At 42.0% G+C, this 13,514-nt stretch overlaps 1 non-coding gene across 1 annotated transcript; it reads right to left on the bottom strand.

Moving 5' to 3' along the window:
* Window positions 1-1,052: 1,052 nt before the first annotated feature.
* LOC136161907 (5S ribosomal RNA) lies at window positions 1,053-1,171 on the bottom strand. Its single transcript, XR_010661797.1, has one exon. It is a non-coding gene; the product is annotated as a 5S ribosomal RNA (ribosomal RNA).
* Window positions 1,172-13,514: the final 12,343 nt, after the last annotated feature.

The following is a 13,514-nucleotide window of genomic DNA, read 5'->3' as shown; positions in this document are numbered from 1 at the left end:
GTAAATATAACTGTGGAAGATTTTTCTCTTTTGCTGAAACTTTGCTTGTCATTCTGATTGAGCCTGAGTAATAGAAGAAAACTCAAATTTATGGCCAGGATCAGAGTAGGCATTAATTGGCCAGGTGAGGGGATCCCATCTAGTAATATCAATAGTGACCTGAATATGACTATAATTTCTCTTTTAAAGTAAATATTCTCAGGGCCAACCAAATAGAGCCTTGGACTAGAGAAATTCACCAAGGTAACCCACAACTAGACATAGGTATTGGCTTTAAAACAACTAGATTGATTTTTAAAACTAGCATAGGATCATGCTTATAATAGAAAAATATTTGATTTATATGTAAAGGTCAAGGAAGTCAGGAAAACATAATAAATGATCAAAGAATCAAGTACAGAACCTTGGGCAAGCTGTCTACCTCTGTCATCTTCTTCTCCTTCTGGTGTAGTGCAGTTTCCTTGGTTAAGCTTCATTTTAAGGCAAGTTCAGGTCATCAGTCCTCTCTATAGACTAGACCAGTCTGGCAGCCCTTGGAAGGGGAAATTAAACGAAGAGTAAATTTCCCTTCAATTTTACTGTGCATTAGCTAGTTAAGAGTACCTGATTAAAAGTCCTTATATGCAGGTTGGACACAGTCCCTAATTATGGCTTTTTCCAGTTCTGATTGCATGTCATCAACCATCTGATCTTTCTCCAAAGATTGATACTGAGATAAGCTTCAGAAACAAATTCAGGGTACTCTCCAAGATTCAGTTGAATTTTACATTACAATCCCATAACAGCAAAGAATTAACCCAGAAATGAGTCAGAGTAGATACAGCCCTCCATTAACAAACTGGGACTTAACATTCATTGAAACATATTTCTCGAAAGTAAACTACAGGTAACTGAGACAGAAAGTGGGAGAGAGAGACAGCAAGAAGATCACACTGGCTTCTAAACCCGCTGCCGCCACACCCTCCCCCCTCCATTCTGGGTATTCCCCGTACCCCACTCTGCCCGCCCACACCCGCGCCGGGGGCGGGGGCTAAAGGAGAGGGGAGGCAAAAAGCCTACAGCACCCGGTATTCCCAGGCGGTCTCCCATCCAAGTACTAACCAGGCCCGACCCTGCTTAGCTTCCGAGATCAGACGAGATCGGGCGCGTTCAGGGTGGTATGGCCGTAGACGGAGGCGGCTGCCTCCAGGCTCCCTAAGAGCCCTGCGCCGCGCCTCCCTTTCGCTGTGCCCTGCCTGCCGGTCGGGCCAGCCGGCCGCACCTCTCCACGGGCCGCGCGCTGTACCTGAGCCGGTCGACCCGCCACCGCACTCCGGCACGCCGCCCCGCCCCCGCACACCATCACCCCCTGCCAGCACCCGCCTGGCCCTCCGGGCTCCCGGGACTCCCCAGCCGCAGTCCCGGCGTGCGTGCGTGCGTCCGTGCGGGGGCGGGAGGGGCGCGGAGGTCTCGGCGCTCTCCCACCCCGGGCCTCTGCAGGCCCGCCCCGGGCTGGGCGGCGCCCCCACCCCCATCCCGTCGTCCGCTGCTGCACAGGGCCAGGTTGCCCCGGACGTCTCCGGCTTCCGGGCCCGCCGCTGCCCGCCGCCCGGGGACCTCTGAGCCCCCTGCGGGCCTCTGAGCCTCCTCTGGGCCTCCTGCGCAGCCCAGCCGGGGCCCTGAGCGCCCATCCTGCCCGGCACCTGCCGGGTGCCCAAACCCACGGGGAGCCAGCAGCGCGGTCGACAGGAGAGCGTCAGCCCCGCCCCTTCGGCCGAACGAGGCCCCACTTGCCTCCACGCCGCCAGCCAAGCACAGGACCTTCCTGAGAGAGCACACGGGCGACAGACAGGCAGCCACACGGACGGACACACAGACACTCGCACGCACCCACGCCAACTGAGACAAGCCGGCCGGGGCAAGCTCGTCAGCCAGAGCCAGAGCCCCAGCAACCTGTGAGAGGCCGGGGCCAGAGGAAGCGACGGGAGGCCGGGTGTCAGGAGACACAGAGACAGAAAGGGACGGAGCTTCAGAGATAAGACTCGAGGACGGCCGAGAGGGAGATGCAGGCAGGCAGGCAGGCAGACAGACGGGCGCGCGCGCGCAGACACACACACACACACACACACACACACACACACACACACACACACACACACACACACACACACACACACACACACACACACACACACACACACACACACACACACACACACACACACAGAGGGAGACACAGAGACTGACGGACAGAAAACGGCAGGCAGACACGGGAGAGAGGATGGCATCCGATCCGAGCCAGACACAGTGGCACAGTCCCTGACACACCTCAGAGAGAGGCCAGGCGGAAGAAGCAGCTGCCCCAAGGGAGCGGGGCGTCAGCCTCGGGCCGGGCCCCAGCTGGACGCGGCGCCCTGGGGCTGGTAGAGCCCCGTGGGGTCCCCAAGACGTCTTGGCAGCCGAGGTCTCAAAGGTCCCCTTCGGCTTGGCTACCTGAGGCAAGACCCAGCCCCCGCCCAGAGGCCAGAGGGTGAGTGTGTGAGAGTGTGTGTGTGAGTGTGTCAGTGGGCAAGGGTGTGGGCGGGCCGACTGGGGTGCGGGGGGATACCCAGAATGGAGGGGTTATGGTGTGGAGGCCGGGGGTTGGGAACCCTGTGTGGTCCTCTTGCTCTTTCTCTCTCCCTCTTTCTCCGTCTCCCTTACCTGTGGTTTCCAGCTGAGCTGTCTGGATGGAAGGGTGTGTGTGTGTGTGTGTGTGTGTGTGTGTGTGTGTGTGCGCGCGGGCGCGCGGGCACATGGGGTCGCCTACGAGGCTGGGGGTGAGGCTAGGGGTGGGGACATTTTGAAATACATGTGCAACCAAGCATGCACTGGACTACACTTTACAACTGCATAAACATATTGTTTATTGGGAGATAAATGGATAAAGAAAAAGAGACCTATGTACACAATGGAACATGACTCTGCTAGAAGGAAATGACATAATGTGATTTTCAGGAACATTGAGAAAACCAGGGATGATCAAACCACGTGAAGAAAATCAAAATCAAAAAAGATATATATCTTTAGATATCATTTATAGCTGGAATTGATAAACACCCACCAATTTATTCACTGAGAAACATGAAGACTCAGAGACCTAGAAAACAATCTTCTGATTATTAAGGAGAAAGCAAGTGGAAATGGATAAAATAGAAGGTTAGTGTAAGCAAATATAATCATTCCATGTAAAAAAAGTAATCATCAAAGATCTAGGTATAACAAAGGATTTCTGTGAACACACTGTAATGAATCCCATGGAGAAAAATGCAAATATGAATACACACACACACACACACACACACACACTGAAAACTGTTTTTTGTAAAACTGAAAACTGTTTTTTGGGTTTTTTTTTTGGTTGGATGAGGTAACCTGGCCTAAAGGCTTAAGGAAATCTGTGTAATATCTAGTTGAGTCCCTTGCTTCAGTTTATTAGATGTCAGGGTTTCCTGCATAATAAACTCTCCTGGCCTCTAACGTAGAACTCACCTATGAAGTCCTGTCTGACTTGAGCTTTTCTGTACGTCAACAAGATGTGGTTTTGTTTGTTTGCTTGCTTGTTTTTGATTAAAATATTAAAGTGTTGGCTTTACAAAAGAACTTTAGAAAATGCAAAGACACAAATACAAAAGAAGTAAAATAGCTCAGTATCCTTCCACCTAAAGGTAGGGGCTGCTAACATTTTTATTAATTTCTGATTCCCTTCCTAGGCATGGACACACTTACCTGTATTAAGTGTGGTTAAGGCTTACATTCTTCTCTAATTGTTGCCTTTTATCCCCAAATTTTTAAAAAGAAATGTCAAAATCCATAGAAGTTCGGAGAAAACTAACATCCGCTTGACTTCATCAAATTGGATGTTTTGTCATGTTTGTGTCAGATTTTTTTAAGGGAAGGGTGGGAGGAGAATAAAATGGTCCATTGGTATTCCTTTTGTGTGTGTTTCCCTAACAGCCTTCACTCCTTGTCCTGTTCCCTCCATCCTTAGAGGCACTTTGGTGGGTTTTCTTCCAGCCCATATGATTGTGCTTTTACTACTGCTTTTTTGCGTGGATATTCACATTTGGTGGTGTTGTTTAGTCATTAAATCATGTGTGACTCTTTGCAACCACATGGACTGTAGCCTGCCTGGCTCTGTCCATGAAATTTCCCAGGCAAGACTATTGGAGTGAGTAGCCATTTCGTTCTCTAGGGGAGGTTCCTGAGCCAGGGATAGAACCTGTCTCTCTTATGTCTCCTGCATTGGCAGGCAGATTCTTTAACACTAGTGCCACCTGGGAAGCCTGGATATTCACATACTTATCCCTTTATCTATTGGTGAGATAGAAAATGCTATGTGTGTTTCTATTTTAATGTAATTAAATCTGTCAGTCTTTTCCTTTAGGATTTCTACCTTGGTTGATGTATCTAGGACAATCTTTGTTGCATCGAGTCTGTGTGACTTTTAATCTTTTTTACTATTTTACAGTGGTCAAACAACTCCATTTAGAAAAATTATTTCCAGAAGACATGTCTTTCCTATGGTTTAAAAAAAAATGGGCATTTACAAGATACACGATTTTCTAACTTGACTTTATCATACTTCAGCAACCTCTTTGTATCTAGAAGGCCTAGATATAGCGCGAGTTTCCTTTTGCAAGGTTGAGTGAAAAGTTGAGAGCAGCTTTTTCATATTATAGACATAGGCCTTCTATAAATGGACGGTAAGTCTTCCCAAAGGGCGATGGGCAGTTCCTATTGGCTGCATGCGGTAAGTTATTCCACCATTTCTGTTAATATCTTTCGACGGCAAGGTAGAACCACCACCAACTGCCGAACTGTTCATTTCTACCCGTCGCCCACCATGGCCCCGCTCACCTTCCGGGCCGTTAAGGTCTTTGTCAGTCTCCATGCGTGAGCGGTCACCTCAGGTACCTGATCTGCACGGGTCCAAGGCGTCCACACCCACACGCGAGGGCCTGGCGGAGGCTTGGCCTAAGCCCTGCAGCCTTGGGCCAAGAAACCGGTGGTTGGTCAGCGAGATCCAGGCTCTGAGCGGCCGCCGCCATTAGGCGGCAGAGGTGAGGGTGAGGGTGAGGTTTGCTGCGGCTTCCAGTGGGTGGCGGTGGTGAGAGATCTGAGGCCTCGCAAGACGGAGCCCAAACTGAGTGAGTGCGCCCCCAGTTCATCTACCCACCGGTCCGGCCCAAGGGCCCCCGGTTCGCCCGCCCGCAGGAGGTGCATTCCGGGGCCCCCGTTCACCTGCCCACCGGAGGCCAGAGGACCTGGAGGGCCCCTGGGTTGAAGGCCGTCATCCGCTTCTCACCGTGTTCCCTGCCGAACTGTATGTAATGTTCTTGAAATGCAAAGATTATAGACATGTAGAACAGATCAGAAATTGCCTGGTATTAAAGAAGCGGTGGGATGGGTGGAAAGGAGATACGACTGTAAAAAGCAACTTGAGGGATCCTTGTGATAGAAGTGTTCTGTATTTACTGAAGTCTTTGCGACCCCATGGACTGTGGCCTACCAGAAAACTCAGTCCATGAGATTTTCCAGGCAAGAATACTGGAGTGGGTTGCCATTTCCTTCTCCAGAATTAATGTCAACCATACCGCAATTTAAAAATTGGAGAAAGGGTGAACATTCAATACAAGGGGTTCAAATATGATTATTAATATCCAAAGGAAAAATATTAGAAAATGTCAATCCTTTAAAGAATAAATTCCAGGGGGATTAAAATTTACTTATGAAAAGTAAATCTTAAAGCATTTAGAAAAAGAATATATAGAATATCTGTATGATCTCTGGGTGATGTTTGTGTCCTTAACTAAGATACAAAGGGCATAAATTACAAAGACAAATATAAATTCAAGCAGGATAAGCAAACACCTTTGTGTCATACAAATGTATACTATGGGGACTTACCCTGGTGGTTCAGTGGTTAAGACACTGCGCTTCAACTGCAGGGGTCGGGGTTTGATTCCTCGTGGGGGAACTAGGATCCTGCATGCATGTGGTGTCAGCACAAAAAAAAAAAAAAAAAAAAAGGAAAAAAGAAGAAAAGCATAGAGTGGGAGAAAATCTTAATAATGAATATAACCAGTGAGGAATTAGTGTATGAGATATTGAAATACAATAAAACAAAAGCAATGTGAGCTAATAGAAGAATGGGGAAAGGATATGAACAGGAAATTCACAGAAGGGGAACCTGCATAGTCTAAAACGTGAAAATATTAACCTCACTAACAAAAACGCAAAAAACACAAAGATATTTCATATTCTTTAGAGTGGGAAATTTTTTAGTTTAAAAATGCCAAATATTGACCTTTATGTGTAAAAACAAGAACCTTTCTGCACTACTAAAGGGAATGAAAATTGGTATTCCACCTTAAAATGACAGTTTGTCATTATCTGGTACTAGTGAAGCTCTCAATGTCCATAACAGAGCAGTCTCAGTAGAGTACGTATCCCAGAAAATGAGTGCAAATGTACCCTTTGTTGGAGTTGTTCAGTCACTCAGTTGAGTTTGACTCTGCAACTCCATGGACTGTGGCCTACCAGACTCCTCTGTCCATGGATTTCTCAGTCTAGAATGCTGGAGTGGGTTGCCATTTCCTCTGGGGATCTTCCTGACCCAGAGATTGAACCCATGTCTCCTACATTACAAAGGGATTCTTTAACACTGAGCCACCAAGGAAGCCTGGAATTGTAGTACCGTAGGTGACAGTATAAGATTGCTCATTGCAGAACCAATGTAAATCTTCATAGGCTTTTAAGAAAATTGATCAATAAAAAAATGAAAAAAATTGATGAATCAGGCTATATTTATAAATTAGATTACTCTGGAGTCATAAGATTGAATGGGTTAGAATTGCATCTATCAAGATGGATATTTTCAGAAACACTGTTGAGACAAAAAAATCAAGCTGTGAAAGGTAAGGCAGACTATCATACTGTTTACTTTGTTACTTCTCACCAAGGGGAGGGAGATAGGGGAATAGAATTGAGGAGATTTGGCAGGGGGCGTCCACCATATTTGTAATGACACATTTCTTAAATCCGAAGAAAACTTTTAAGAAATGATGAAGCTTACTGGTGTGTACAAGAGTTTGCATTGTCCTCCTGACCTTTTTTGGACCTAAAATATTTCACAGTAAAGTAATTGTAGGGACCCCAAAACAGGTCTGTCCTAAATATTGCTACTGTATTTAGAGTCGCCATTCCTGAAGTAGTCCTTTTTTTTTTTTTTTTTTTTTTTAATATTTTTGCGGTATTATTTAGTCTGTTTTGTCCATATCTTAACCTTTTTTTTAAAATTTACTTTTGGGTCCAAGAATCTCCAAATTTTTTCTTGCTCCCTGAGCTCATCTAATTTGAATACATGTTTGAATATAGGGAAGAGTCTATACCAAATATAAGAAAAAAAATTAAATGAGAGTGTAGTGTGTTCTGAGGTATTTACAGGAAAGCAAGTGAGTAGTGGAGGTGATCTATGTTCTCAGCTTAGCTCCTGATACAAGGTCAGGCCTGTGATACACCCTCTCTTTCCATGATTCTGGTAAGAAACAGGGGCAGTAACATTTTTTTCTCTGCATAAAAGTTAGATTATTTCAGAGGAAAGGCATCAAGATCATTAATAATTCTCTCATCCCTGCTCCCCATCTTTTAGGCAGGTCCAGGCCTTACATACCCACTCCCATATTGAGATGTTTCACTGTAACTTGGGAAATACTCTGAGATTATTAGGAAGGACATCTACTTCCCCTGGAAAACTTATCAGGTCTCCTTAACCTTGAACAGCCTTGAAAGTGAAAGTTGCTCAGTTGTGTCCAATTCTTTGGCCCCATGGACTGTATAGTCCATGGAATTCTTCAGGCCCAAGCCACTCACCCATTGAACAGCCTTAGAGACTCATTGAGGTTGCTCAGTCGTGTCCGACTCTTTGCAACCCAATGGACTGCAGCCTACCAGGCTCCTCCGTCCATGGGATTTTCCAGGCAAGAGTACTGGAGTGGGTTGCCATTTCCTTCTCCAGAGGATCTTCCTCACCCAGGGCTTGAACCCCAGGTCTCCCGAGTTGTAAGCAGATGCTTTACCGTCTGAGCCACCAGGGAAGTCCTATTAAATCTTCATAAATATTGAGCTTTTGTGGTTAGCTTTCCTTGGAAGAGGTATGTGGAGGGGGGTTACATAAAAACCAAGGAGAAAGCTATTCCAAAGCTTTAGAAACCTTTTCAGTGCCTTCTCTTTTTATTGGTATGCTCCTTTAAATTCATGATTTAGGAGAGGGCATGAGCATGGCTCTTTTTGCTCATGTATTTCTTTGTGGAGAAAGTTATTTCAGAATTTGATTACATTTAAATCCACACTCAGTTCTCTTGCACTGTGGACCATACACCAGCCAGAATGTCTCTTTCACTTGCAGAAATTTGCAATTTGATATTCTAGTCAAGTGCCAGCCATGGGAAAGATAGGTTTAAGTTAACTACTATTTTGAAAGATTAATATATTTATTTTCTTCAAAACATATGCTTCTCAGTTTTTAAGACACTAGCATTTGAGTCAATATATCAGCAAGTGAATGCAATAAATTATAAACTCTAGGGAAAAATTATTAATGTATTCTTTTGTGGAATCAACATGTTTTTTATATATTTATAAAATTCATGACTTCAAAAATCTTCAATTTCAGGGTATTATGAATGTTGTAATAGATAGAAAATATATATTATGAAATGATGTTCTTGAATTTTCATATACTACTGATAATCATTAGCTCTTGCAAATAATAATTAGAATGAAATTAAAAACTTGTAAGTCATATTTCTGCAGTTCAGCTGCTTTGAGCCAAAATAATTGTTTCCACAATAAGTTGGCAGGTTCCTGCTTGGAGAATTAGGACTTCAGTGTCCTTAGCTTTAAAATAACTTGTGTTTCATTTCATGCATGTTTCATAAAGCGGCCATTCATTTTTCTGCTAAATTGTAAGCAAAATATGCCACATCAATAGAGGCTAGTAAGTGGGTTCAATGTGTGTTAGATTGGACAAAGTGAAGTAGGATGTGAAAAATGTCTGCCAGATGCTTGGGTTAAGAAACCCTTACTACTGACTTATTAAGGGAACTGAGAGATAACCTTCCTGTATCCTTATGTCCACATCCTAGTACATGATAGGTTCACCATAAAAAGTCACTGGAGAAGGAATGTGTCCAAAATGGTACTTTATATTTTGAGAATCCATGAAATAAAATGCTCTTCTTTTTCATATCACTTTGCTGCAGTTGTAGTGGAACTTTTAGTAAAGATATATTTACATTTTAGGTTTAGATTTTCAGGCCCAACACTCAAGATGCAAGTTAGTGTCTCACAGTTAGGATATAGCAGATGGCATTGGGGTATAGACCCCGACCAAGTGGTTATTAGACATAACCATAGCTGCCCATCAGCAAATATATGTTTTCCTTTTAGTGTTAAGTTTTTCAATATTAGTTTTGTTTTTCATTTAAATCATTAAAATGAAACAATTACTAAAAATGCATCTGAAAAATTATTTCTGAAGTTCTAACACACTTTTAAAAAAATATCATCCTTTTTAAGTCTCCACAGTTTTTGTGTTCCCGTATTTAGATGAACTCAAATATAGTCTTAAGCCATGTTTTTGTAACTTGCCTGCCTTTTGAAATTAGAATCAAAAGCTTTTTAGCGTTATAAGTCAGCATGATACAAGAAGATTTTGGTCATCGCTTCTCTAATCTGTTAGTTGCTTTCCTCAGTTGGGGCCTTTCCAAAAAAAAGCAGAGTACTTCAAATTACTCTTTCACTTTTTCTGTAATTTATTTTCTTCCTTTATCCACACATAATAAGCACAATAAAATAAGTCATGTAAATAGATGACCTTGTCCACTGGCAAGGCTGTTGTTTCCCAGGAGAATGAAGCTGTATCCTTTTGACCAAGAGAGAGAGAGTTCTCCACCCTCATAACTTTCCCCTGCCAGACTCCCAGTTTGGTTTAAAATTTAATGTAGCCTGGCTGGGAGTTTAATAAATTTTCATTTATACCTTTGATGAGTCACAAAGATGGAACTATACAGTGTTAGAAAATACTAAGCCTGGGTCAGCCTATCGTGATAATATAGAAAGATGTTCTCAGTGAGCAGTCAAGAGAACTGTATGCCTGGATACTTGTTTCTATAGGTCCCATGTAAGCTTATCATGAAACTTGCACATCAATTTGGAGCTGTATCTTTGTATCTTAAAACTAATTTGCTTTCATTTCTGTATCACCAGCACTCAGCCCTGTGCCTAATACATACATTGTACTCAAATAGTTTTGATTAATGAATGATTGTATAACTCAAAATAAAATATATCCTAATTCATTGTTTAAAAATCGGAACAGACATTAATACTCAGGAGTGTCACACTAGTTTAATTTGTTGCTAGTTTAATTTGAACTAGTTCAATTTGTTACCTCCATATACCTCAAGGACAACTAAATTTTATCTTTGTTGAATTCTGATATTTGGACCTTAAATTGGTGATTCTCAACCAGTATGAGGTCTGTAACTCTAATGTTATGGGTTTAGTTTTATAACATTCATCTTCATAATGTATAAGGGAATGAACACATGTATAAATTTTTAATATAAATATTTGTATATACTTATATATTTTAATATACTATATTATATATGTATATGTTTTACATAGATTTTATTTATATAAATATTTATATATATATTCAAATATAATAAATTAAATACAAAAAATTTAAAAAATAAAAAGGGGAAACTAATTGGGTAACTTGTCTGTATTTCAGTTAAGAAATGTAACTATCATTTAGGTCATGCTTTCAGAGGCAGTCGTAATGCTGTTCATTTCACTCCAAAAAGTCTTTCCTGCCTTATATTTTCTAACTCCCATTAGGGATTGCACCTCCCAGAAAATAGTCATGAAGAGACTAGGATATAAACTGCAATTGGAACAGAAAGTCAGGTGAGGATAGTTTGAGAGGGAGATGGAGAAGGGTGAGTTCATGAAGGAGTACAAAGAAAGAAAAAGTGTATCAGAGTTGTTCCCTGGTGACCTTGCAGTTCGGATTCCAGGCTTTCAATTTCACTGCTGTGACCCAGATTCAATCCCTGGTCACGGAACTGAGATCCCTCATGCTGCACAGTGTGGCAAAAAAAAAAAAAAAAAAAAAAAATTGTATCAGATAATAAAATACAAGATAACCACTACTGCTGCTGCTAAGTTGCTTCAGTTGTGTCCAACTCTTTGCGACCCTATGGACTGTAGCCCGCCAGGCTCTTATGTCCATGGGACTGTCCAGGCAAGAATATTGAAGTGGACTGCCATGAAGAAAAGCAGTCATGTGGAGGGATGTCTGTAGGAAATTTCTTGGAAGTAGAAGGTGAAATGAATGAGATATAAATTAGAAAAAAATCATAGATCAATAATAGTAGCAGAGAAAAGGAACTCTAACTTAAGAATTACAGATATTCTTGGAACAAGAGCAGTAATCAAAATTATAATCTGAGAATAATATACAGTGCTGAAAATAAAGACCTTGAGTATTCAGTCAAAAAGGCCAACCATTTTAGGCAAAATAGATGAAAATAAACAAGCAACTATTACCAGGTACACCCTGATTGCAGTTTTTACTTCAAGTGCTAACAAGCAAAATCCTATATGTTTCCATGCAGGAAAATAAAATACATGTTAAAAAGTATAAAACTGACTTCTGCAAATTTAAATGTCAAAGGTCAGTGATGCATGTCTACAGTTTTGAGGGGAAAGGATCATGAAAAAAAAGTATCTTGCAGCACTGCCTTTCCTCTGTGAAGTACAAAGGTCAGTAATGTGGGAGACATTTACTCTTCTTGAAGAAACAACCAATCAAATAATACTTAGCCAACCAAGCGTTAAAAATGCATGCACGAAAAAGTCGTAAGATGAAAAGACTGGTATTTGTTATCCATTTCTAGATATGTGTCCTAAATTTGAACAAAAATGGAAGCATAAAGATGTTTAGCAAAAAGTTATTATGTAAAGTAAGGAGACTCAGCAATCCCTCTTCTGAGTATTTACCCAAGAGAAATGAAATGTTGTGTTCACACAAAACCCATATGTGAATGTTTATGGCATTTGTGTTTATAATTGCTAAAAGCTGGAAACAACCCAAACATCCAGCTGGTGAATAGGTAAGTAAACTGTGTGATATACACAGTGGAATAGTGTTCAGCAATTAAGGAATGAACTACAGGAACAGACATCAACATGAATGGATTTCACATGCATTATTTTAAGTGACAGGAGTCAGTCTCAAAAGACTATGTACTGTATGATTCTATTTACAGGACAAGGCAACATTAATGGGCGCAGAAAACAAGTCAGTAGTTGCCAAGGTCTGAGGGTGGAGAGAAGTTGGCTACAAGGGGCAACCTGAGGGCATTTATGGGATGATGGATCTGTTTCACATGTTAATTGTGGTAGTGCTTACACAACTGTATGGGTTTGTTAAATATCATGGAATTGCACACCCACCCCCCACCCCCCAATTTACTGTACATAAATTTTAAAAGTAGAGAAAATGAAGAGACAGCACAGGTGCCCACAAAAGGTAATGTCTGTGTATGTGTGTGTGTATTAGTTACTCAGTCATGCCCGACTCTTTGCAATCCCATGGTCTGTAGCCTGCCAGGCTCCTCTGTCCATGGGATTCTCGAGGCAAAAATACCAGAGTGGGTTGCCATTTCCTACTCCAGGGGATCTTCCCCACCCAGGGGTCAAACCTGGGTCTCCTGCATTGCAGGCAGATTCTTTACCATCTGAGTCACCAGGGAAACCCAGTGTCTGTAAAGCAATGTGAACATACTTACAGTCTTGCATAGTATACTTAAAATTGGTTAGGATGGTAAATTTTATGTGATATGTATTTTACCACAGTTTAAGAAAATTCAAAACTGTAAAACAGATATTATATATTTATAATGGATTATTGTGAAGTTCTTAAGCAATGTTTTCCAAGGAATTATTAATAAAATGGGAATGTAGTTATAATTTTAGATTAAACTGAATACAAAGTTGAATGGGCTATAAATAAATCATGGCAGAAACACTGGAAGAGGAATTCCTAAAATATTAAAGGTAAAGGTCTTGATGATGGGATTTTTTAATGATAGATTTTCCTCCTTTAAACTTCTTGGCACATTGTTAGTTTTCACTTATTCTTGTTGTCAGTTCAATTCAGTCTCTCAGTCATGTCCAACTCTTTGCGACCCCATGGACTGCAGCACACCAGGCTTTCCTTTCCATCAACAACTCCCAGAGCTTGCTCAAACTCAACGTCCATCGAGTCAGTGATGCCATTCAACCATCTCCTCCTCTGTTGTCCCCTTGTCCTCCCACCTTCAATGTTTCCCAGCATCAGGGTCTTTTCCAATGAGTCAGTTCTTCACATCAGGTGGCCAAAGTATTGGAGTTTCAGCTTCAGCATCAGTCCTTCCAAT

The sequence above is a fragment of the Muntiacus reevesi genome, chromosome 2 (assembly GCF_963930625.1).
Source record: "Muntiacus reevesi chromosome 2, mMunRee1.1, whole genome shotgun sequence".
NCBI lineage: Eukaryota > Metazoa > Chordata > Mammalia > Artiodactyla > Cervidae > Muntiacus > Muntiacus reevesi.
Note: the sequence above shows the minus strand (reverse complement) of the source record. Positions and strands in the feature narration are given on the sequence as shown.